This window comes from Jaculus jaculus, chromosome 12, assembly GCF_020740685.1.
Source record: "Jaculus jaculus isolate mJacJac1 chromosome 12, mJacJac1.mat.Y.cur, whole genome shotgun sequence".
NCBI classification, from domain to species: Eukaryota; Metazoa; Chordata; class Mammalia; order Rodentia; family Dipodidae; genus Jaculus; species Jaculus jaculus.
Window position 1 is genome coordinate 56,572,455 of NC_059113.1, and position 24,700 is coordinate 56,597,154.

Here is a 24,700-nt window from a genome sequence, read left to right on the forward strand (position 1 = left end):
AGCACTCTGTGTGGCAGCCAGTTGCTTGGCAGAGATGGAATCCATGTTGTCAGAAGTGTTGAGCAAGGGAGCCTGTGCCTGGAGGAGAAGACACTGACAAGGTGGGATTGCATTTAGATTTTAAAGGATCAGCAGTATGTAGGGACTCAAGGTCAGGGACCAGACACTGCTCCTCAGAACAGCTATTCCTATGGCAAGGATTGCATTACTTTTCCCTGTTTCTTGGAAACAAGGCCAGAGGGCTTGCTTGACTAAATATTCAGACTTATCACAAAGCTATGGTGAGCTGAGTGCTATGAGAACCAGCATAAACAAATAGTCACCAGTTAGGAACAGGTATGGAAACTTGATTTATCACCCAGGTGACTCAGCAGAACTTTAAGAAAGGACAATCTTTTCATAAATGGCATTGGGACAGTATAGAAAAGAAATAAAATTAGACTCCTACATCATACCTACACAAAATCTATTCCAGAAGGATTATGGACCTAAGTTTTGAAAGGAAAAATCAAGCTTTTAGGAGATAATGTGAAGACTATTTTCCTGACTTCAGGAAGAAGGTTTTAGATCAGAAACAAATCACTAGCCATAAATTTGGTTATGTTCAAATTAGGAACTTTTGTTAATTAAAAAACTAAGGACTGGGAATATAGCTCAGCAGTAGAATACTTGTGCAGCAAGCATGTGGCTTTGGGTTTAATTTTGGGCACCAAAAGTAAACAAAAAGACATAGCTGGGCATGGTGGCTCACGATTTTAATCCCAGCACTCAGGATGCTGTGGCAGGAGGATTACTGTGAGTTCACAGCTAGCCTGGGTTATAAAGTGAGTTTCAGGTCAGGGTGATCTAGAGTGAGATCCAGCCTGAAAAAGTTAAAACCACCTCCTCCAAGGCTCAGGGAACCCTGTGGAGGAGGGAGAGGAAAGAGAGTATGAGCGGGGGGGGGGGGTGGTGGATGAGGAGGAGGGCTGGAAATACCACTGTTTTCTGAATATGACTGTGGCTGTTGCACTCATGAACTCACAGCAGCTGTGGCTTCTAGCACAAGACTGATCCTGTCCATACTTTATTATCGACAGGTGGGTGGGGGAGAAGGATGCATGACACCCCGCACCTCCCAGAGGAGCTAATGGCAGCTAACAGTCTCTGGGAGAGGGGAGTCAGATTTATGCATGGTGTAGCTATTGGGAAATTCCCATTCCAAAGTAGATAACCTTCTGCCCATGGTGTAGCTATTGGGAAATTGCCATTCCAAAGTAGATAACCTTCTGCCCATGATCATATAAACAACCCTAATTTAACTCAATGGGTTAAAAAAGTCATGAAAGTAAGATGGGGATAAGTGGGGAAAGAAGGGTGCTAGTAGGAGAGGGGTAAGAGAGGGTAATTGGGGAATACAATTAACATAGTCTATGTACATGTAGGACAGTGTCAAAAATGGAAAAATAAATAATTCTTTTAAAAAAGCAAAGCAACATCAAAAAACCAAAAAAAAAAAAATGAAGACATTACTAAAAATGTGAAGGGACAAACCTCATGGTAAGAGAAGATGAAATGTAAATAAATAAAAGCTTCATGTCCAGAATATAGAAAGAACTCTTACAATCCAGACATAGTGGTACACAATGGTGATTTCAGCCCTGGGCGGTCGAGGCAGGAGTAGTACAAGTTTGAGGCCATCTTGAGCTACACAGAGAGATAGTATTTCAAAACAGACAAACGCCCCACAAATCAGTAAGAAAAAGACAATCCAATAGAAAAATGACTAAAGTGTTCATGAATGAACATACCTAATGGCCAATGCAAATGCAAAGATATTCAATGTATGAAAAAGCAAACTGAAGCCACAGTGCATGTGGTAGCCAGCGTTCAGGATGGCCCTGGAAGATCACCAAGACCTGGTGTTCTCGACCCTCCACTGGACCAGAGTTGTCTTGTGTGACCAGGAGACTATGACACGCAGGCCAGTCTTGAGTTTTACTTATATACAAGCAAAGAGATAGAGATAAAGATGATAGATAGATAGATAGAGAGATAGATGAGACAGAGAGAGGGAGAAAGAAAGAAAGAGGGAGAGGGGAATGTTCTAGGGCCTCCAGTCACTGCAAATGAACTCCAGACACATGTGCTACTCTGTGTATCTGGCTTACATTAGGCTTGGTAGTCAGGAGCCTTAACTGCTGAGTCATCTCTCCAGCCCTCTTTCTTTCTTTTTTTTTTTTTTCGAGGTAGGGTCTCACTCTGGCTCAGGCTGACCTGGAATTCACTATGTAGTCTCAGGGTGGCCTCGAACTCTTGGAGATCCTCCTACCTCTGCCTCCCGAGTGCTGGGATTAAAGGTGTGTGCCACCACGCCCAGCTCCAGCCCTCTTTCTTATTTTAAAAAATGCTTTTGGTCTGGAGAAGATGACTTAGTGGATAAGTCACTTCCCTGAAAAGCCAAAAGACCCAGGTTTGATTCCCTAGGACCCACATAAGCCAGATGTACCAAGTAGCTTACATGTTTAGAATTTGTTTCCAGTGGCTGAAGGCTCTGGTGTACCCATTCTCTCTGTGTGTCTGTCTCTCACTTTTTAAATCTCTCTCTAAAATAAAATAAAATAAAATAAAATAAAATAAAATAAAATAAAATAAAATGTTAAAAATTATTGGAGTTTCTAGAAGGTTCCATCTTGGTTGCTCCCTCTCCTTCTCTTTGATACTTGCTTTGAGGAAGCCTACTGTTGTGTTCTAAGCAATTCTGTGGGGAACACTATGGGCCAAGTTTATGAGTCTTCCAGCCAGCAGCCACATCAATGAGCTTGGAAGCAGGTCCCACCTCCCAGTTAAGTTTCCAAATGACTGTGATCCTGGCCAACACCTTGCCTTCAGACTCTTTAGAGACCCTGAACCAGAACCACCTGTCACTCTTGGATTCCAAACCCAAGAGAGGGGGTGAAATAACCTCTATTATAAATTCTGAGGCAATCTTATGGCAATCTTGCCATAGCCAGCGAGTACAATGAGCAAGAACTAATAAACACAATTCTTGGGAACTCTCACATCCTGCAGCAGAAATAGAAATGGTAAAAATCACTTGGCAAAACCAAGTATCATCTATAATTTTAAAGCTCTGACCAAGTTGGGCATGGTGGTGTACACCTTTAGTCCTAACACTTGAGAGGCAGGGAGGATTCATGTGAGTTTGAGAACAGCCTGGGACTACAGAGTGAGTTCTAGGTCAGCCTGGGCAACAATGAGACCCTTCCTTGAAGCCATTCCTGGGAAAATACCCTACAGAAGTACCCTGTTCTGTATACCAGGAGGCATGTATATAAGTGTGCATAGCAGTAATGTCTGTACTAGCCTTACACTGGAAACTATCCACATGACCATTAAGAAGGGAATAGATACATGTATTTGGGCATATTTGTACAATGAGACTTGGCGAACTTTTCAGTAAAGGGCCGGAATGTGTTATCTACAGGCTTCAGGACTATGCATCAGAACTATTCAACTCAGATGCTGTGCATAAGCAGCCACCACCAATGCAAAGAAATGGGCCTGATTGTATTTTAATGTAGCCTTATGACACAGGAGGCTATAGCTTTCTGACCACTGTTCTACAGCCCTGATGGTGAATGGTCACAACTCTAAGAAGCTGAACATAAAAGAACATGCACTCTCATTTATACACAAGTTTTGTGTATATGAAGTTCAGTATCCTAAACAGTGAAAGAGGTTGTTCTGGGGCATCTTGAAGTGCTGAAACTATGAGGCAATACAAGAAGTTGACCTTTGATAGGTTAGGATTGTGGTTACCCGTGAAGGAGGGTGTACTTGGGAAGGTACTCTTGAGGTACTCCTGAAGTACTGACAAAATCTTGCTTTTACTTTCTTTTTAAAAAATATTTTTGTTTATTTATTTGCAAGGAAAGAAAAAAAGTGAGAAAATGAAAATGGGTGTGTTTGTCAGGGCCTCTTGCCACTGCAAATGAACTCCAGACACATGTGCTACCTTGTGCATTTGGCTTTATATGATGAGGTAGTATAAATGGATGTCCCCTAATACATGTAAAAAGTTATTAAACCTTGTAACTTAGATATCCAGGTGGCTGGAAGAAATGCTGCTGTGGGTAAAGCCTAGGGTCCAGCCCAAAGGTGTTTGGGGAATTTCAGCACAAACATATGCAAAGTGCTTGAGCTTTGCCTGGGGTTCCTGGAGTGTGCTTACTTGTGTATTGGTGATGGCTTTTCTCTCAGCATGGACCTGTGAAAGGTGGCCAGCTGCTTCTACCATTATGAAACTTCCCCTACATTTGTAAGTGTCAATAAGTCCCTTCTTCCCATAACTGTGCCAGGCTTGGAAGTCATTCCAACAACTAAAACTGGCTGTGACAAGATTAGTACCAGAAATGGGGTGATGAATCTGAGCATATAAATTTTGATCTTTTGAAACTTGTATGCTGAAGAAATGAAAAACTTGGTTTTATAGCTAAAGATACCTTCTGGAATGGAAAGCCAAGTATTATGGTCTATAATGATGAGAGTTTAAAAATACTAAGTATAAGGAGAATTGTAGTTGGAGGCTTGCTTATGAACTCTCACTTTGTAGTCTTAGGGTGGCCTTGAACTCATGGCAATACTCCTACCTCTGCCTTCCAAGTACTGGGAATAAAGTCATGTGCCATCATGCTCAGTGGTTTATGAACTTTCTAAGGGAAAGGATATATGACAAAAAACTTTGTTGGAACTAGGCTATTGACATAAGGGCTGGATGCATTTTGCTGCCTATGTCCAGAGAATTTTATCATGGTTAAACTTGTAATGGACTAATGTGCTTGGCTAAAGTTATGGGACTAAATTTTTTAAGATTTTATTTTTTATTTTTTTTAAATTTATTTATTTGAGAGCGACAGACACAGAGAGAAAGACAGATAGAGGGAGAGAGAGAGAATGGGCGCGCCAGGGCTTCCAGCCTCTGCAAATGAACTCCAGACGCGTGCGCTCCCTTGTGCATCTGGCTAACGTGGGACCTGGGGAACCGAGCCTCGAACCGGGGTCCTTAAGCTTCACAGGCAAGCGCTTAACCGCTAAGCCATCTCTCCAGCCCTATTTTTGTTTTTTTGAGGAAGGATCTCATTCTATCTCTATCTTTATTCTATCTGGAATTCACTGTGTAGTCTTAGGGTGGCCTTGAACTCATAGCGATTCTTCTACCTCTACCTCCTGAGTGCTGGAATTAAAGGCGTGTGCCACCATGCCTGAATAAAAAATTTAAGATTTAAAATTGGAAGAATTAGGGGCTGGAGAAATGATTTAGTGATTAAGGCACTTGAGTGTGAGGCCTAAGGACCTGAGTTTGATTTCCCAGGACCCACCTAAGCCAGATGCACAAGGGGATGCACGCATCTGGAGTTTGTTTGCTGTGGCTGAAGGCCCTGGTGCACCCATTCTCTCTATCTGTCTGTCTCTCCTTCTGCTTGCAAATAAATAAATATTAAAGAAAAGAATTAGAAACAAAAAAGAAAAGAATTAGAAAAATTAAATTTAAAATATACTGGTACAGAGACTAGTTTTAGGTTACTAATGCTATTATTGTCAAATACATTAACAATTTTAAGAAAGATGGCCCAACTACTTTACATTAAAATAATACAAAAGATGCCTGAAAAAAGACTATGATAAAAATACGAACCCTTTTAAAAAAGGGGATGTAAAGGGAATAGAAAGGGAGGAGAGGGACTTAAGAGGATGGTATTGTATATATGTAAGCAGAAGAACAGATTAGGGGTGGGTAGGCCTAAGTGAAGTCAAAAGAAGAGACCGAGTAAAGGAAAGGTGGGGGGCTAATTAAAATATAAGAGGACATTAATAAGTCATATGGAAAACTACTTTTTTGGGCAATAGCACACCCAGAAACCATAGATTGTTACTAGAAAATTTTCAGTGCCAGGGATGGGATACCTTCTAGTGAGTTGTTGGCCAGGGAAGTCCCTGATACCCCCAAAACATTACAGGCAATTGCTGAAGCTCTTGATTTCCCACCAAGAATAGATAGTAAGATCCTATTGCTGAAGACTCCACATACTTGGGCTGCAAGGTCACTGAGAACTCCTGCTGGAGCTGAGCTGAAAATCTCTTTCATGTAGACCAGCTGACAGAAAGCTGGCAAAAGCTATGCTGCATGTAGTTCAATGGGAGAGAGAGAAATCACCAGTGGAGGTAAACAACAGTGGATACTGCAAGCCTTAAATTTGGCCAGTCAGGCCAAATGAGCCAACGGGTACATGTCTGTTATGGGGGAAACCAACTGCTCTGTAATTGGACTGGAGGCCTGCTCCACAGGAGGGAATATGTGCCTGATACTGAAAACTTATGAAGGGGGAAGTTATGAGCCCTAAGGAGTGTAACATCTGCTGGTGTCTACCTAAATGTATATACTATGTTCACCAAACTGCCCAGTAAGCACTTCTATTAATGTTCATACCTGTATATTAATGTTACTCTCACTTTTGTTAGAGAAGCTTCTCTTTTCAAATGGCAGTGACTTTGGGATGACTCAGAAGGTACGTACCATGGTACTGAGAAGAAGTGAGAGGAGAGTTCAGCACTGAAACATTTCTATCACACCTTTCAAGGCTCAGGGTCCATTGTAGAAGAGGTGACAGAAAGAATGAAGGAGCCGAAAGAAGGGTAGGATTCCTTACAATGCACTCTTCCAGACACAAAATGGCCTGAATATCCATGACCTCCCAGTGCCTGACACTTCCTACACAAGACCATCATAGTTAGAGGAAAAGATAATGACATCAAAATAAAAGAGAGACTGATTAAGAGGGGTAGGGATTATGATGGAGAGTGGAGTTGCAAAGGGGAAAGTGTAGGGAGAGGGAATTACCATGGTTTATTGTCTTATTGTCTATAATTATAGAAGTTGTCAATAAAAAAGAAAAGGAAAGAAAAGAGTTGACTAGAAAAGGAAACTGTTCTTCAAGGTTATGATTTATTTTGTCCCTAAATAAAAAATATGACCGTGTCCTGCACTCCTGGTATTGATTTTAAAACATGAAAAATGCATAAGGTGGTCATAAAGTGTACACGGTTCCAGGAGCCATTTCTGAGACATGACATAGAGACAGGATATGATGACCCTGAGGAAGAGGTTGATAAAGCCGTTAAAAAATACACTGGCCGGGTGCACGCCTATAATCCCAGCACTCGAGAGGCAGAGGTAGGAGGATCGCCATGAGTTCAAGGCCACCCTGAGACTACAGAGTTAATTCCAGGTCAGCCTGGACCAGAGTGAGACCCTACCTCAAAAAACAAACAAACAAACAAACAAAAAATTAGACTGGTTTGCATGGAAACCCAGAGAGTGCTATTGAGTACTACTGTCCTGGGATATGTTTTCCCTGGCTATTCAACCCAGCTGGGGGGCCATGACAGTTTATGGTTATGATATCAGACTTAAACCACAAAAGTTTAATGTTTGCTTAATGGTGTTGAGTTTACATTGTTCCAGTCTCTTCTTGCTACATCTTGTAACAGTTAAAAATGTTTACTCTGGGTCTGGAGGGCTGGCTTAGTGGTTAAGGCACTTGCCTGCAAAGCCAAAGGACTCAGGTTCAATTCTCCAGGACCCATGCAAGCCAGCTGCACAAGGTGGTGCATGTGTCTGGAGTTTGTTTGCAGTGGCTGGAGGCCCTGGAGCACCCACTTTTTCTCTCTCTTTCTCTGCCTCTTTCAAATAAATAAATGCTAACAAAAGTAAAAAAAAAAAAAAAGTTTACTCCGTGTCTTTATATGTTTGGTGAACAAACATTAGCATGCATGTATGTAGTATGTATGTATGTATATATGTTTGTTGGGGATCAATGGAACCTAGGCTCTTGCATGTGCAAAGCATGCTCTCTATCACTGATCTACCCTTGCCTCTAGCTTTCATTTTTCCATTCTTCATGTTAGCCCCAGCAGTGCATCAGGACCTCCAGCAGAGTGTTTCCTGCCTCTGGCCCTCCAGCCCTCCCAGCCCATGTTTGAGCCCATCTTCCTAGGAGTCTGATTAAGCAGACTCAGCCTGGAGCCTCGGTCATGGAAACTTGTAGACAGCCTACCAGGCACTGGGCTAGGCAGCCTCCCATTTAAACCAGAGGAGTTTTCATTTTAACTGTTAACCTGTTGTGATTTCTGCGTAGCGTATTTCCCTTCAGCATTTACTTCCTGCAATGGTTTTCCAGACTGACAACCTAAGCATCTTATTTTTAATTGCATTTGCCTTGAAATGAGTTTTACTTTGAATGGGGAAGTCAGGTCCTATTCAAGGTGGATCGCATCTGGAGTGCATTCCAGTCTCCCATTCACCCACTGCTAAACTGCAGCACCTTAAAATGCCTTTTTAATACACACTTGTTTCCTTTATTTAAGGCAAGTGCACATTTTCAGCTTCTTTGAGCCCATCTCATCAGCCCTCCTTCCTCCCCAGCACTGCAGCAGCCCAGCCACCCGCCTTGGCATAGACAAATGCCTGTTTATTCTTCGCTTTTGTTTCTCCGCTTTAAGTCAGTTTCCTATCACCAGGAAACAGTCCCTCCATCCTTTGGTTCTCATCTTTATCAGTCGTTCCTGGAGAACCTTATCAATAGCCCTTTGAGCAGCTCCATAAATTAAATCTATCCCTCTGATCCTGTCTTTATTTACTGTTGCCACACGTCTCTGGCGATTGCAAAATATTCATGATTAACTTGCTAAGCTCTTGGAGTAAGCATTGCACTTTCCCCCAATAGGTATTTTTTTTAAATAAATAAATAAATGGAAAATAACTTGCTCATTCCTTGCTGGTCTCTACTTCTGTTAAAGCCAGTTTAACCCAAAGGCCTTGTTGCTGTGGAGAGACTACTTTAGATCTGGAAATCATTAGTGGCATTCCTTTTTACTTTAAAAAATGGTTTTAGTTTGATTGAAGAGTTTATGGTTACCTTATTAAAGTGCAGATAAATGAAAGCTGGAATGACTCAGAGAGGTGGGTCCTCAGCCCTGTCAGACCACACCCCAGCTCTGTGGGTCTGATGATCACAACCTTGCATCCTCCAAGTCTGGTCCCCCGACCGGCAGCATCAGTCTCAACTAGGAGCTTTTGTGAAATGCAGAATCTCAGGTCTCACCCTACACCTACTGAGCCACAATCTACATTTTCACATGACTCACAGATGATTGGCAGTCAGGCACGTTACTGTTTGAAAAGCAATGCCATAAACATCACAGGCTTTAGTTTAGTAATAAAAATTTCCCAGACTTTTCATAGTGAGTAGCTCAAGGCTGAGGTGGTAACTCAGTGGCAAAGTATCTTGCACAGTGTCCTGGGTTCCAGTCCTAGCACCAAAATGAATGAATGAATAAAACAGTTCAATGCATTTTATTTTATATTTATTTATTTGAAAGAGAGAGAGAAAGAGGGAGAGAGCGAGAGATAGAGAGAGAGACAAACAGAGAGAATGGGCACACCAGGGCCCTCAGCCACTGCAAATGAATTCTGGATGCATGTGTCGCCTTATGCATCTGGCTTACACAAGTCCTGGGGAATCAAAACTGGGTCATTTGGCTTTGAAGGCAAGTGCATTAACTGCTAAGCCATATCTCCAGTCCTAATGCATTTTAATAACAAATCTATAGGAACAAGAGAGAAATACATTAACAACATATACTTCCATGAAAGAAAACATCTTATTTATTTATTTGTAAACAGAGAGAGGCATAGAGGAGGGAGAGAGAGAGAGGGAGAGAAAGAAAGAAAGAAAGAGGGAGGGAGAGAATGGGCATGTCAGGGCATCTAGTCACTACAAATGAACTTCAGATGCATGCATCACTTTGTCATCTGGCTTTATATAGGTGTTGAAGAATCAAACCCAGGTCCTTAGGCGTTACAGGCAAATATCTTAACCACTGAGTCATCTCGCCAGCCCCATAAAGCATTGTTTTAAATAAATGAGTAAATGGGCTAGGGTGATGGTTAGTGGTTAAGAGTGCTTGCTTGCAAAGCCTGCTATCTACCTGGGTTCAATTCCCCAGCTCCCGCATAAAAGCCAGATGCAAAGTGCATGTGCATCTGTGATCTTAATGCCCTGACGACGGGTGGTGAAGCCAGCTAGTCTGACTTTGTTTGCACTCTAGCAGTTTGTAGTGGCAAGAGACCCTGTACCAGAGGAAATAGAGCACAGACACACTGAAGTGTGTGCAGGGCCACACACAACTATACATGTATGTGCAGGTGCACACACATACACACCAATGAGTAATTTAATAAAGTGAATAAATAAAATCTATACAATTAATATGCTACAAACATAATTGAGTTGTCATCAATAAAAATACACATCTTTAGAAACAGTCTAAATGCAGACACAAGTCTAGAAAATAACTGTTCTATTTTTGATGATTACAGAATTATTCACTAAACATTTTGACTGGCATGAATGTTTTATGTCTGCGCTTTGCATTAAAAATCCCCACACGAATGAAAATGGAAAAAAGATCTCTTGTCAATATCAGCTTTGGTTTCCTATTTTCCCTTCTCTGCCATATATTAAGATGCCCTTTCAGCTTCTTGGAGGAAAAATAGCATTGAATTCAGTTTTTCAGTCAATAACAGAACCCCCAACCCTAGGGCAAATGACATTTATTTTTGGCTCATGAGAAAAATGTTTCTGCTCTCCTAGAACGTAAGTATGGAGTTATGATTTGGATGCGTACCCTCCATAGGTACATGTGCTCAAAGCCTTGAACCCTTGCCATGGGGCTTCTGAGAGGTGATGGAGCCTTTGGAGAGTGAGGTCTAGACAAGGGATTTAGCTCATTAGAGGAGTAACCACAAAGAGGATTATGGGAGCCTGGTTTTGGCTTCCTCTCAGCATCACTACCACATCCTTCCATAGTGATGTATTGTCCCCTCCCTCTCCTGAGGCCCGAAAGCAATGGGAAAAACTATGGACTGAAACCTTCAAAACCATGAGCCAAAATAAATCTTTCCTCTTACCTAAGTGGTTATCTCATGTATTTTGCTACAGTAAGGGAAAACTGACTAATGCACATGGCCTCCAAGTACAGAGCAGGCTCCCTGGATGTCTTGGGACAAAATAGCCGCTTGTTTGGCAAGAGTAGTGCTAGCTTGCTATCTTCAAATAGACAGCCTAGTGGACCTCACTTCCCCTATGCTAATATCAGTGCCCCAGAAGCCTATATATGAGGTGAAGCCCAGAGAAATTCTTGCCCCAAATACAAGAAGGAATGTTCATGAAACCATGAGTCTTTGGAAGCATGTGATTTCATAGAGTGCTGCTGTACTAAGTTTGTAGTAAGGAGATTTCAATTCCCTGTTGTGTGAGTCAGCTTCTTGTCGCTGTGACAAAGTGCTTGTGGAAACCAGTTTACTGAAGAAAGGTTTATTTTGGCTCATGGTTTCATAGGTTTCAGCTGGGTCACTTGGTGCCTGTGGGCATAAGCATCATGAGTGGGAGTGCATGACAGAGGAGGGAGAGAGGAAGGGCACAGGGTTTCAGTCTCTCTCTGAAGGTCCTACCCCAATGGCTATTCTGCCCACTAAGCCCTCCCTCTCAATGGTTTGACTATCTCTCTTATGACTGCTACAGACTGGCGACTAACCATTTAGTACTTTGATCTTTAGGAAGAAATTAAACAATCAGACCATAGCATCAGCTAACAGACAGTGCAACTTGCAAGAAAATTTGTATAGGATTATTCCCTGGGTGTAGATCATCATACAAGGGGAAGGGAAAACTTTGCCACCTTCTGATTTTATGGCTGGAGATGGGATGGCTGACTTTTGAAAAGGAAACGCAGTGGTGGCTTAATCCATGGTATATCTCTCCAGAGGACATTCTCTCCATGAGGATATGACATATATAGGAAGTTTTCATTTTGTGACCCCCCCCCCCCAAGGCTGGTCAAGTACCCATCTAGCAGGATCTGGAAACCTCTAATACCCCCATCTCTTATGACTGACATTTCATCACAGGATTGTCACAGACTGTGCAGCACACAGGAGGTTTTATTAAAATTATTAATTAATTAATTAATTTTAGAGAGAGGCACAGAGAAAGAAGCAGGCAGAAAGAGATTAAGTATGGGCATGCCAAGGCCTCCTGCCACTGCAAAAGAACTCTAGACACATGTGACACATTGTGCATCTGGATTTATGTGGGTCCTGCAGAATAAAATCCAGGTCATCAGGCTTTGCAAGCCAGTGCCTTTAACCACTGAACCATTTCTCCAGCCCAGTTTTTATGTATTCTATGTCTTTTCTGCTACTGTAACAGAATACCACAGGCTTGGTAATTTATTCAAAAATATTTTTTATGGTTTGGAAAGCTAGAAAGATCAAGGTTGGGGGGGGAGGGAATTAACATGGGATTTTTTTTATAATCATGGAAAATGCTAATAAAAATTAAAAAAAAAAAGAAAGATCAAGGTGCCAGCATCTGGTGAGGGCCTTCTTGTGTCATAACACAGCAGAAAGCATTGATGGCAAGAGTGCCTAAGAGGGGGAGGAGGCGGAAGTAACTAACCCATGCCTGTGATAGTACACTCATTCTCCTGATAATCTTAGTCCATTCACAAGGCATGCCCATAACCTAATCACATATTTTTTAATTTAAAAATATTTTATTTATTTATTTGCAAGGAAGAGAGACAGAGAGAGAGAGAGAGAGAGAGAGAGAGAGAGAGAGAGAGAGGATGAATATGGGTGCACCAGGGTTGTTAGGCATTGCAGGCAAGCCCTCTAATGTGAAGCTAAATTGTCATTTTTTCCCTAGAGCACTAGGCATTGTCTAAAGACATTTTTGGCTGTCATAACTTGGGGTCAGGAGGGAGGTATGATTGGCATCTAGTGTGTAGAGGCCATGGATGCTGTTATACATCCCACAATATACAGCAGTCCTCCCAGAACATTCTGGGCCAATATTAATAGTTCTAAGTTTGAGAAAATGCATTAAGAGAAAGGAAATACACCCTTAAAGGGATTGAAGAACCAATGAGCATGGCCAGGTCAGAAAACTGATGCAGTGACCCCTAGTAAAGCTAGAAAAAAAAAGAGGAGCCAGGAGTGGTGGTGCATGCCTTTAATTCCAGCACTTGGGGGCCAGAGGTAGGTGGATCAACATGAGTTTGAGGCCATCCTGAGACTACACAGTGAATTCCAGATGAGCCTGGGCTAGAGTAAGACCCTACCCCCCCCCCAAAAAAAAAAAGAAAAAAGAAAAGAAAGAAAGAAAAAGAAAAAGTAAGAGGTTTAAAAGTTTAAGGAGGGCTTGATACATTAAGATAATGATGCTTGGGGGCACTAAGAGACCCCAAGAGGACTACTTTTGAAAAATTAAGGTAATACTTGCTCTTAACTAGACAATGAGAAAGGATTGTTTAATCTCATTATTGAAATCACATGCCATTTATTTTCTTTTACTAACTGATCTTTCCTAAATATCATATAATGTATATATATACATATGATGTCAAAAGCTATTTTTATAATAAAATATCATGAATTTTATTTTATTCAAGAAGAGCTAATCATAAAAATGAAACCATAAAAGAACCATGGGAAACTGTGTGTGATTATTTTATCAGACCCTGGGGAGGGAGAAAGCCTTTCTAAACATAACAGCAAGCAGTCTCCCCATGAGGAAGTTGCCCTTGGGTTTCACTACAGAAAAACTCAAATGAGTATTTCAAAAAATTACAAGGAAACAAGAACCCTGTTGAACATAAAATAATAGAAAGAATCATAAAAAAATGATTGATTTTGCTACATTATTTTCTAAGTGTCTATGAATCAAATGCTCTAAGGAAAATGAAGAGGCAAAAATGTACTGTTAAAACCCCTTTAAGCAGGGCATGGTGGCACACGCCTTTAATCCTAGCACTTGGAAGGCAGAGGTAGGAGGATTGCCTTGAGTTTGAGGCCATCCTGAGAGTATACAGTAAAGTTCAGGTCAGCCTGGGCTACAGTGAGACCCTATCTTGAAAATGAAATAAAACAAACAAAAAAACCTTTTGATATCAAAAGTAGTTTTTGAAGCCTGATTTAGTGGCCCACATTGGTGATCTCAGCACTGAGGCAAGAGGATCATGGGCTTGAAGCTAGCTTTAAGCTACATTGTGAGACCCTGTATCAAAAAAAGAAAAAAAAAAAAAAAAAAGGAATGTTGAAATACAATAAGAAAATGTCCAGTGATTTCCAAATGTGAAAAATCAGCAATGGACACAGATTCTTGGTGATCCTAATAAAATAGTTTATACCTACTACTTCTACTCTAAGATAAATGAGAACAAGAAATATCCCCCCCTCCTTCAGGTAGGCAAAAATGAGAGAACAAATCACGATGCTCAGTGCTGAGGAAGTTGAAGTCAGACCTGCTGCTTCATAGTGGTCAGCCTTCCTTCCCTGTGATGAGAGATGGGAAGGCCACTGAGAAGAGGAAAGGTTATTTACTTGGCTCATTGTTTCAGACCATGGATGCTCAGCCCCTGTCAGTGGGCTGGTGATGAGGCAGAGCATCATGGCAGGGAGCAAGGAATGAAACAAAGCGCTGGAGAGATAGCTTAGTGGTTAAGGTGCTTACCTGGAAAGGCAAAGGACCCAGGTTCAATTCCCCAAGACCACATAAGCCAGATGCACAAGATGGCACATGTGTCTGGAGTTCCTTTGCAGCGGCTAGAGGTCCTGGTGTGCCCATTCTCTCTATCTGTCTCTGTCTCTCAAATAAATAAAAAAAAATTTTAAATATTAAAAAAAGAAATGAATATTAAGCTCATTGTGGCTGGGGGCAGGGAGACAAAGAGGGAGAGAGAGAGTGCAAGGGCAAATCAGGGCCTCTAGCCACTACACATGAACTCCAGAGGCATGGTCCACACCTTGTGCGTTTGGCTTTATGTGGGTACTAAGGAATCAAATCTGGGCTGTTAGGCTTTGTAAGCAAGCACTTTAACCATGGAGCTATTTTCCCAGCCCACAATAGGCCCTTTAAAAGCATGCCTCCAGTGACCTACTTCCTATAACCAGGTCCAACCTCCTAATAGTTTAGCCCTGTGACAGCAGTGAACTGAACAATGGGCTGATTCCTTGATGTTAGCAGCTTCATGATCTAATCACCTCTCAAATAGTGCCCCAAGCCTTCAACTCATGAGCCATTGGGGAACATTCTAGACCCAAACTATAACAATATTCTTGGTAAAGAAAAGACATTAGGAAACCTTTTAGAAAGCAATTTGGCAATATGTTCCAAGAGCTCACAAAAAACCCATACCCTGTGAGATGGTGATTCCATTTCCTGAAAGCTAATGGGAGAAAATAAAAATTTTTTTGAGGTAGGGTTTCTCTCTAGCCCAGGCTGACACAGAATTTACTATGTAGTCTCAGGGTGGTCTTTAACTCACGGTGACCCTCCTACCTCTGCCTCCCAAGTGCTGGGATCAAAGGCATGTGCCACCATGATTATCTCAAAATAAAGTTTAATACATTATGTGCAGCTGTTTATCAAAGATGCCCTTATAGTAGGAACACAAAAAATAAGAAATAATCTGCATGTATAATAAGATGTCAAAAATCCCAATAAAATGCATTATGTGCACTCAATATTGATGATAACATGAAGTTTTGGATGAATATTTAATAACAAGGGAGAAATGCTCATAGAGTATTATTAAGAAAATAAGCCATACATATGAATTTTTTTTCTCATTTTAGACCCAGGTTGTCCTTGAACTCACAGTGATACTCATACATCAGCCTACCAAATGCTAGAACTAAAGCCATATGCCACCATGCCTAACTTCCAAAAACTTAAAAAAAATATTTATTTATTTGAGATAAAGAGAGAGAGAGAGAGAAGGAGAGAGGGAGGCAGATAGAGGAAGAATGGGCATGCCAGGGTCTTCAGCCAATGCGAATGAACTCTAGACACATGCACCACCTTTTGCATCTGGCTTATGTGGGTCCTGGAGAATCAAACCTGGGTCCTTTGGCTCTGCAGGCAAGCACCTTAACTGCTAAACCATTTTTCCAGCCTCCAAAATATTTTTATCTAGTCCCAAACATCATTTGTAGTGTGTGTGTGTGTGTGTGTGTAATTTGTCTTGCCCAGGACTCAAATGTCGTATTCTGTACATTAAGTTCATACTATCTTGAAAGTCTTTCCATAATTTTTTTTGTTTTGTTTTGTCTGTTTTTCGAGGTAGGGTCTCACTCTAACCCAGGCTGACCTGAAATTCACTCTGTAGTCTCAGGGTGGCCTCAAACTCACAGCTATCCTCCTGCCTCTGCCTCCCAAGTGCTAGGATTAAAGGCATGTGCCACCATGCCTGGCTTTCCATAAATTTTAGAAAACCAGGAAACCCTAATCACATGACATGCTAGTGCATACCAGATTCATCTCAATTTGGAAATTATTGGGTTATTCTTATTGCATTTCAACATTACTTCTTTTTTTTTAAATTTTATTTATTTATTTATTTGAGAGTGACAGACACAGAGAGAAAGACAGATAGAGGGAGAGAGAGAATGGGTGCACCAGGGCTTCCAGCCTCTGCAAACGAACTCCAGATGCGTGCGCCCCCTTGTGCATCTGGCTAACGTGGGACCTGGGGAACCGAGCCTCGAACCGGGGTCCTTAGGCTTCACAGGCAAGCGCTTAACCGCTAAGCCATCTCTCCAGCCCTCAACATTACTTCTTGTAGTTGTGTTGTTTCTGTCTCTCTTCTCTCCCAGCTTACAAAACAGATAAAAAGTAAAAATAAAAACAGTGGGTTCTATTACTTCATTATACATGTATACATGTACATTATACATTGCTGCATTTTCCTGTATATGACATCAATTTTATTCTTTTTATGACTAAATAATACATCGAGTGCTATATTTTATTTTATATATTTTATTATATATACTATATTTTATTTGTCCTTTCCTCTGTTGGTAGGCACCTAGTTTGATCCTGTAATGTGGCCATCATGACTAGTAAGCACGATATGAGGGCATCTCTGGTGTGCTGATGTACAGTCCTTTGCTTGCACATCCAGGAGTGGTAGAGCTGGATCATAAGCTAGCTCTATATTTTGTTTCTTGAGGAACCTCATAATGATTTCCAGAGTGGCTACAGTAGTTTATGAATTCCCACCAGCAGTGAGTACCAGTCCCCTTCCCTCCACACAATCACCAGCATTTGTTTTCTTGATGATAGTCACTCTGGCTGGGGTGAGATAGCATTCCAGTGCAGTTTGGATTTGCATTTCCTTGGTGGTTAAGGATGCTGAACATTTTCCCATGTATTTATCGGGCTGAGCCTCTAAGTGAAGGCATCCCACCTGGTGAAAGTCAGGATGCTGAGGGACAAGTGTTTTCCCATTACCCATAGAGAGAAACAGGCAAGTAAGTAAAGTGGCAAGAAGCTTGTGCAATGGCACTGATGTGAAGTTGGACAGGCCATGCCGTGGGCAGCTAAGCAGTGTGTCCACAGCCCAATGTCATTAGGGCTAGTAGTGGCCACACAGCAGCAGCAAAGGTAACAGGGGTGGGGAGGACTCAAATTGGTGCAGGGTGACACCCAGGTTGATAGGGTGACGCCCAGAGAAGCCTTCCTAAACTATGAGGCGCCCTTTTCGTTCTGGAAATCCCCGGAGACACTCAGGAGGGAAGTGTCTCGCCTTTGGTAGATGGTGCTAACCACCCACTAGATGCTGGACAGACTAGGAAGGTGGACCCCTGGGGACAGGATAATTATATTTTGGAGACCCGATCTACTGTTATTTGAATGATAATGTGATGGCTAATCCTCACACCTAGAATAGAGTTTGGAGCCCCATTTCTTTTTTGGCCAATAATTCATTAGCTAAATGTCACTACAAATTGATGACCTAGTGACTTTTTGATGTCCTTGATGCCTTCAGAATACTTTAGAAAAAGAGCTAATATGGGACAGGTGAGATGACTCAGCAGCTAAAGGTGCTTGCTTACAAAGCCTGATGGCCTGGGTTTGAATCTCCAGTACCCATATAAATCCAGATAGATGCACAACGCCCAGTTTATTTTTGATCAACAAATATTTGTACATTAAAAAATTTGTTTTTAAGGCAAGCCCAATATACTGGCAGCATTATTATTATTATTATTATTATTATTATTATTTTTGGTTTTTCGAGGTAGGGTCTCACTCTAGCTCAGGCTGACCTGGAATTCATCATGTAGTCTCAGGGTGGCCTCGAACTCAAGTGATCCTCCTACCTCTACCCCCTGAGTGCTGGAATTAAAGGCGTGTGTCACCACACCCTGTGCCTTTTTTTTTTTTTTTTTTTTTTATGAGAGAGCAAGAGAGAGAGAGAAACACAGAGAGAATTGGTATGCCAGGGTATTCAGCCACTGCAATCAAACTCCAGATGCATGTGCCACCTTATTCACTTGTGTGACCTTGCAAATGCATCACCTTGTGCATCTGGCTTTCATGGGATCTGGAGAGTCAAACACAGGTCCTTAGGCTTTACAGGCAGGCACCTTAACCTCTAAGCCATCTCTCCAGCCCTTTAAAAAAGCTTTTTATTAGCCGGGTGTGGTGGTGCACACCTTTAATCCCAGCACTCGGGAGGCAGAGGTAGGAGGATTGCCATGAGTTGGAGGCAACCCTGAGACTACATAGTGAATTCCAGGTCAGTCTGAGCTAGAGTGAGACCCTACCTTGAAAAAACAAGCAAGCAAAAAAAAAAAAAAAAAAAAAAAAAAAAAACACTTTTTATTGACAACTTTCATATATATATAGACGATACACCATGGTTATAATCCCCTTCCACCACTCCCCTTTTTCCTTCTGAAATTCACCCAATCCACTGAATCCTTTCTTTTTTTTTTTTTTTTATTGACTATGGACATACTTCGTATGGAAACATCACATGTTGGTACCATCTTTCCCTCATCTCTGCCCTTTTACCAAAGGGGGGTCCTCCTTATTGGGGTCACAGGTTATCTGTGTGGGGATTGTGTGAACCCCTTCTTTCTAACTAACCTCCTTTTTATTTTGATGTCATTATATGTTTTCCTCCCATTACAGGTTTTGTGCAGGTAGTGTCAGACATTGTGAGGTTGTGAACATGAAGGGCAGTCTGGACGATAGTACTGTATGCAGTCCTCTCCTTCCTTCACCCTTACATTCTTTCTTACACCTCTTCAGCAGTGGTCCCTAATCCTTGGAGGGTCTGATAGAGGTGTCTCACTTAGGACTGGAGAGATGGCTTCCTGGTTAAGGCACTTGCCTACAAAGCCTAATGACTCAAGCTGGACTCTCCAGATTCCATGTCACTGCATAAAGGTGAGGCAAGTGGAAGGTTGCACATGCCCACTAGGTGGCACAAGTGTCTGGAGTTCGATTTCAGTGGCTGAGACCCTGGCATGCCAATTCTCTCTCTCTGTTGCTCTCTTTTTTAAAAAAAAAAAAGATGTCTCACTTAGTGCTGACCACTTCCTGTCACTCCTCAAGTCACTTTTTTTGTGTTCTAGATCATCTTGATTCATTTTTTTTTTTCAATAGACATCTCTATCACAGTGTCCTTGTAACTGTTAGTTTATGTTTTTAATGGAGGGAACAGGATTGACAGCAAAGAGAGTCTACTGTACTTGGCGCTCTCCCCACTCCTACCCCATGGGAGAACAAAGCACCTGCCTTCTGTTTAATGCTGGGAACATCAATTTGAGTGAAAGCTAAACTTCAATCTCAGCTTAAGGGAATTCAATGGATACTAAGGAGCTTTCTCTGGGGCAGGTGATGCCTTTCTGTGAAAAATCAGCTCTTCAAAATCTTTCAAGGCCCACAACAAAAAATGTCTCTGGGATAAAACAAACAAAATATGTAATCTTCAAAGGAAGACTGACATAAAGAAAGGAATGCCTCCAGAAAACGAGGGTGTTGAGCTGGGCCTGGTTCTCCCCACACTTGCTGCATGATGCTGGCTGAATCTTGAAACCACATTTATTGTACTTTGAGGAAAAGGAAAACACTGGACTTCTTGGGGGTTTTGTTACGCGTCTTATGCATATTAATTTTTTTCAGTTGGAATCCTTTTAATACTTAAATATAAAAGTATGTGCTGACCTTATTATTTTTTTTTAAACACATAACGCACAGGTCTTCTAGTAGCCAAAATTTTCAGAGGAAATGAGCTGTTCTGTCCATAGCCCCATCATCTCATCTTCTGGCTGAAACTGCAGCCAGCCTCTCTCACAACACACACAAGGACTCCTGGTGGCGGTTTTGCTCTACGGCTGTGATGTATTTTGTCAGTTTCTTTTTGTGTGCATGTCCCTCTCTTAACATATCCATTCTTTAAAAACAGAAAAAGGTTGTTAATGGTCATGGTTGCTTGCTTGCTTCCCACTGGCATTAATGTTTCACCCCACAGTTGGCTAGTGAGGAACTTCCAGTGAGGAGCAACTTACTAAAACAGTGGGCAAAGCTGGAATAACCGTCCGCATGGCTGCCATCGGGAGCCAGAGTCGGAACAGGAAATAAAAGTGAGGACAGTATGAAGGGCACAGTTGCAAGTGGGGAGTCTCCATGAGACAGTAAGGGAGCGTTCACCCCCCCCCCCAGGTTTAAACAGATCAATGTGTCAAGGTTAAAAAGGGGGAGGGGAACCCAAATGACCAGTTCAGACACAACCGAATTTCAAAATTCTCCCACAACACTTAATTATAGCAGCTGAACATCCAGATTTTTCCAGGAAGCGAAGGTAGAGCCCCTGGCACTCCTCCTGACAGCCCTGTGTTAGGCCCTGGAAGTATCTGTCTCTGCTGCAGCTGCTGCAGTTGCTCCAGCTGCAACTTTTCTGTCTCAAAGACGAAGAACCAGGACCATAAAGGAAGTGGTCCCGATCCACAAAGCTGCCCTGGAAAATCGGTACATTGTTTGAGCCACAAAGAGCGAGAGATCGAAGGTGGCTCGGGCCGCGGACCGGACCCTCTCCGGGAACATGTCGGTCAGACCCCAGAGTCTCTCCGTCTGGTCGTCGTCGTCCTCGTCTGGCTCCTGGTCGGTCTTTTCCGCGTCGTCTTTCGGGGAGTAATTCTCAGGGGACAGAGGCTCCCCAGCGCCTGCGGCCATGGCTGTAGGGGGCCCTTCTTATGCATATTTAAACTTCATGAATGTTTCTACCTTATGAAGAAGCAGTAACTTACCTGAAATTCATTCCCCCTTTCTTCCCTCCCTCCCTTCCTTCTCCTTTCGCCCATCCCTTTTTCTCTTACTTCTCCCTCCCTCCCTCCCTTCCTTCTTCATGTGTGTGTGGTATTGAGGAAGTATGTGTGCATATGTGTGTGTCTGTGTGCAAGTGCGCGCGTGGGAGGAGGTGCTTGGGAAGGCCACAGACTGGCATGTGTGCCTTCCTTGATTACTCTCTATTTATATTTTTAAAATTTTATTTCTATTTACTTATGAGAGAGAGAGAGAGAGAGAGAGAGAGAGAATGGGCACAGTACCATGGCCTCCAGCCACTGCAAATGAACTACTGATGCATGTGCCACCCTGTGGCTTATGTGGTCCTGGGGAATCAAACCTCAGTCCTTTAGCTTTGCAGGCAAACGCCTTAACTGCTAAGCCATCTCTTCAGCCTTCCACTGTATTTAAACTTTTTTATTGACAACGTCTATATTTACAGACTATAAACCATAATTCCCTTTCCTCCCCCACTTTCCCCTTTACGACTCCACTCTTCATCACATCCCATCCCTCTTTCTGTTAGTCTCTCTTTTATTTTGAGGTCATCATCTTTTTCTCCTATTATGAGGGTTTTGTGAAGGTATTGCTAGGCACTGTGAAGTCATCGATATCGAGACCAATTTATGTCTGGGCAGTTGCATTGTAGGGAGTGGTACCCTTCCTTTGGCTCTTACATTCCTTCTGCCACCTCTTCCGCAATGGACCCTGAGCCTTGGAGGGCGTGATAGAGATGTTTCAGTGCTGGACACTCCTCTGTCCCTTCTTCTCAACACTGTGTTGCCTTTTGGGTCATCCCAGTGGTCAATGCCATCTGAAAAGAGAAGCTTCTTCAACCAAAAGTGAGAGTAGCATTAATATATGAATATGAACATTAAGTGTAGTGCTTTCAGGGCAATTTGGTGAGAATAATATATGTATTTAGCCAGACAAGAGCAGGCTTTATATCCCTAAGGCTCATGACCTTCCCTTCCATAGGCTTTTGAATATGTTTTCAGTACTAGTCATGTATTCCCTCTCATAGGACAAGCATCCAGTTCAATTAGAGAGCAGTTGGTTAACCCCAGAGCAAACAAGCCACTATTGCACCCGTTTGGTCATTTGGCCTGTCTGGCCAAACTTGAGGCTTCCAGTGTTGACTGTTTTCACCGCTGATGACTTCTGTCTCCCATAGGGCTATGTGGTGGTTTGATTCAGGTGTCCCACATAAACTGAGGTGCTCTGAACGCTAGGTTCCCAGCTGATGGAGGTTTGGGAATTAATGCTTCCTGGAGGCAGTGTATGGTTGGGGGTCGGCTTATGGATGATATAGCCAGTGTCCCCACTCTCCTGTTCCTGTGGTCCACCTTATGTTGCTCAGGGGGTGATGTTCACCCTCTGATCCTGTCACAATTTTCCCTGTCACCATGAAGCTTCCCTCTTGAGCCTGTAAGCCAAAATAAACCTCTTTTTTTTCCCCCCCACAAGCTGCTCTTTGTTGGGTGATTTCTACCAGCAATGCAAACCTGACTGCAACAGACTGCATGCAGTGCAGCTTTTTCCAGCTTTTTGTCAGCTGGTCTACAGGGAGAGGGTTTTCAGCTCAGCTCCAGCTTGATTTATCAGTGACCCTGCCACTCAGGCATGTGAAGTCTTCAGAATTAGGGTCTTACCAACTGTTACTGGTGGGAAACCAAGGGCTTTGGCAATAGCCTATAATGTTTTGGAGGCAGCAGGCCAAATTCACTGATAGGTATCCTATCCTTGGCACTGAAAATTTTCTCGTAGCAATCTATGGTTTCTGGATATGCCATTATCCAAAAAAAGTAGGCTTTTATATGCCTTATTCAGAATATTGTGAATTTTGATCGACCCTCCCCCACCCTTCTCTCACTCAATCTCTTCCCTTGGCCCCACTTAGGCTATTCTCCTCCCTGTAATCTGCTCTTCTACTTACATAAACACAATGCCCTCCCCTAAAGTACTTCTCTCTCCTCCCCCCTTATAGCCTTTGTCTAGCTTACTGGCATCTGCTACTGATTTTTGGTTCCAGCTCATACATAAGTCTAAACATTTGTAGCTAGAATCGACATATGAGAGAGAATATGAGATGTTCGGCTTTCCAGGCCTGGATTACCTCATTTAGTATAATCTTTTCCAGATCCATATATTCCCCTGAAAATTTCATAATTTAATTTTTATTTACTAATGAATAGAATCCCATTGTGTAAATGTACCATATCTTTATTATCCACTCATCTATTGAGGAACATCTAAGCTGGTTCCATTTCCTAGCTATTGTGGATAAAGCAGCAATAAACATGGTTTTGCAAGCATCTCTATGGTAGTGGGAAGAGTCATTAGGATACATGCCTAGGAGTGCTATAGCTGGATCATATGGTAAATCTATTTTTAGCTGTCTCAAGAACCTCCACACTTATTTCTACAATGGCTGTACCAGATTATATTCCCACTAATAGTGTAGAAGGGCACCCCTTTTTCGGCAGCCTCACCAACATTTACTATCATTTGTTTCCTTTTTTTTTTTTTAAATTTATTTATTTGAGAGCGACAGACACAGAGAGAAAGACAGATAGAGGGAGAGAGAGAGAATGGGCGCGCCAGGGCTTCCAGCCTCTGCAAACGAACTCCAGACGCGTGCGCCCCCTTGTGCATCTGGCTAACGTGGGACCTGGGGAACCGAGCCTCGAACCGGGGTCCTTAGGCTTCACAGGCAAGCGCTTAACCACTAAGCCATCTCTCCAGCCCTCATTTGTTTTCTTGATGGTAGCCATTCTGACAGGAGTGAGATGGAATCTCAAAGTAGTTTTAAACATTTTATTTTTATTTATTTGAGAGAGGGGGAGAGAGAGAGAGGGAGTGAGCGAGAGAGAGAATGGGTGCACCAGGACCTCCAGCCATTGCAAACAAACTCCAGACGCATGCATCACCTTGTGCATCTGGCTAACGTGGGTCCTGGGGAAACAAACCTGGGTCATTTGGCTTTGTAGGCAAATGCCTTAACCACTAAGCCATTCCTCCAGCCCTAAAAGTAGTTTTAATTTGCATTTCCCTAATGGCTAAGGATGTAGAACACTTTTTTTATATGTTTATATGCCATCTGTATTTCTTCCTTTGAGAACTCTCTATTTGGTTCCATAGCCCATTATTTAATTGGGTTGTCTGATTTCTTATTGTTTTGTTTTTTCAGTTCTTTCTGTATTCTGGATATTAATCCCCTGTCAGATGTAGAGTTGGCAAAGATTTTCTCACATTCTGGTAGGATGTCTCTTTGTTCTATTATCAGTGTCCTTTGCTGTGCAAAAGCTTTGTAATTTCATGAGGTCCCAAAGTTGATTAGTAGTTTTATTTTCTGAGCAATTGGGGTTATATTCAGAAAGTCATCACCTATCCCAATATGTTAAAGGGTTCCCTCTACTTTTTCCTTTATCAGTTTCAGCATTTCAGGTCTGGTA

General features: G+C 42.3%; 1 pseudogene; it reads right to left on the reverse strand.

Annotated features, from left to right (window-relative positions):
- Positions 1 to 20,719: 20,719 nt before the first annotated feature.
- Positions 20,720 to 21,134, reverse strand: LOC101615506 (annotated as a pseudogene).
- Between the last annotated feature and the right edge of the window lie 3,566 nt (positions 21,135 to 24,700).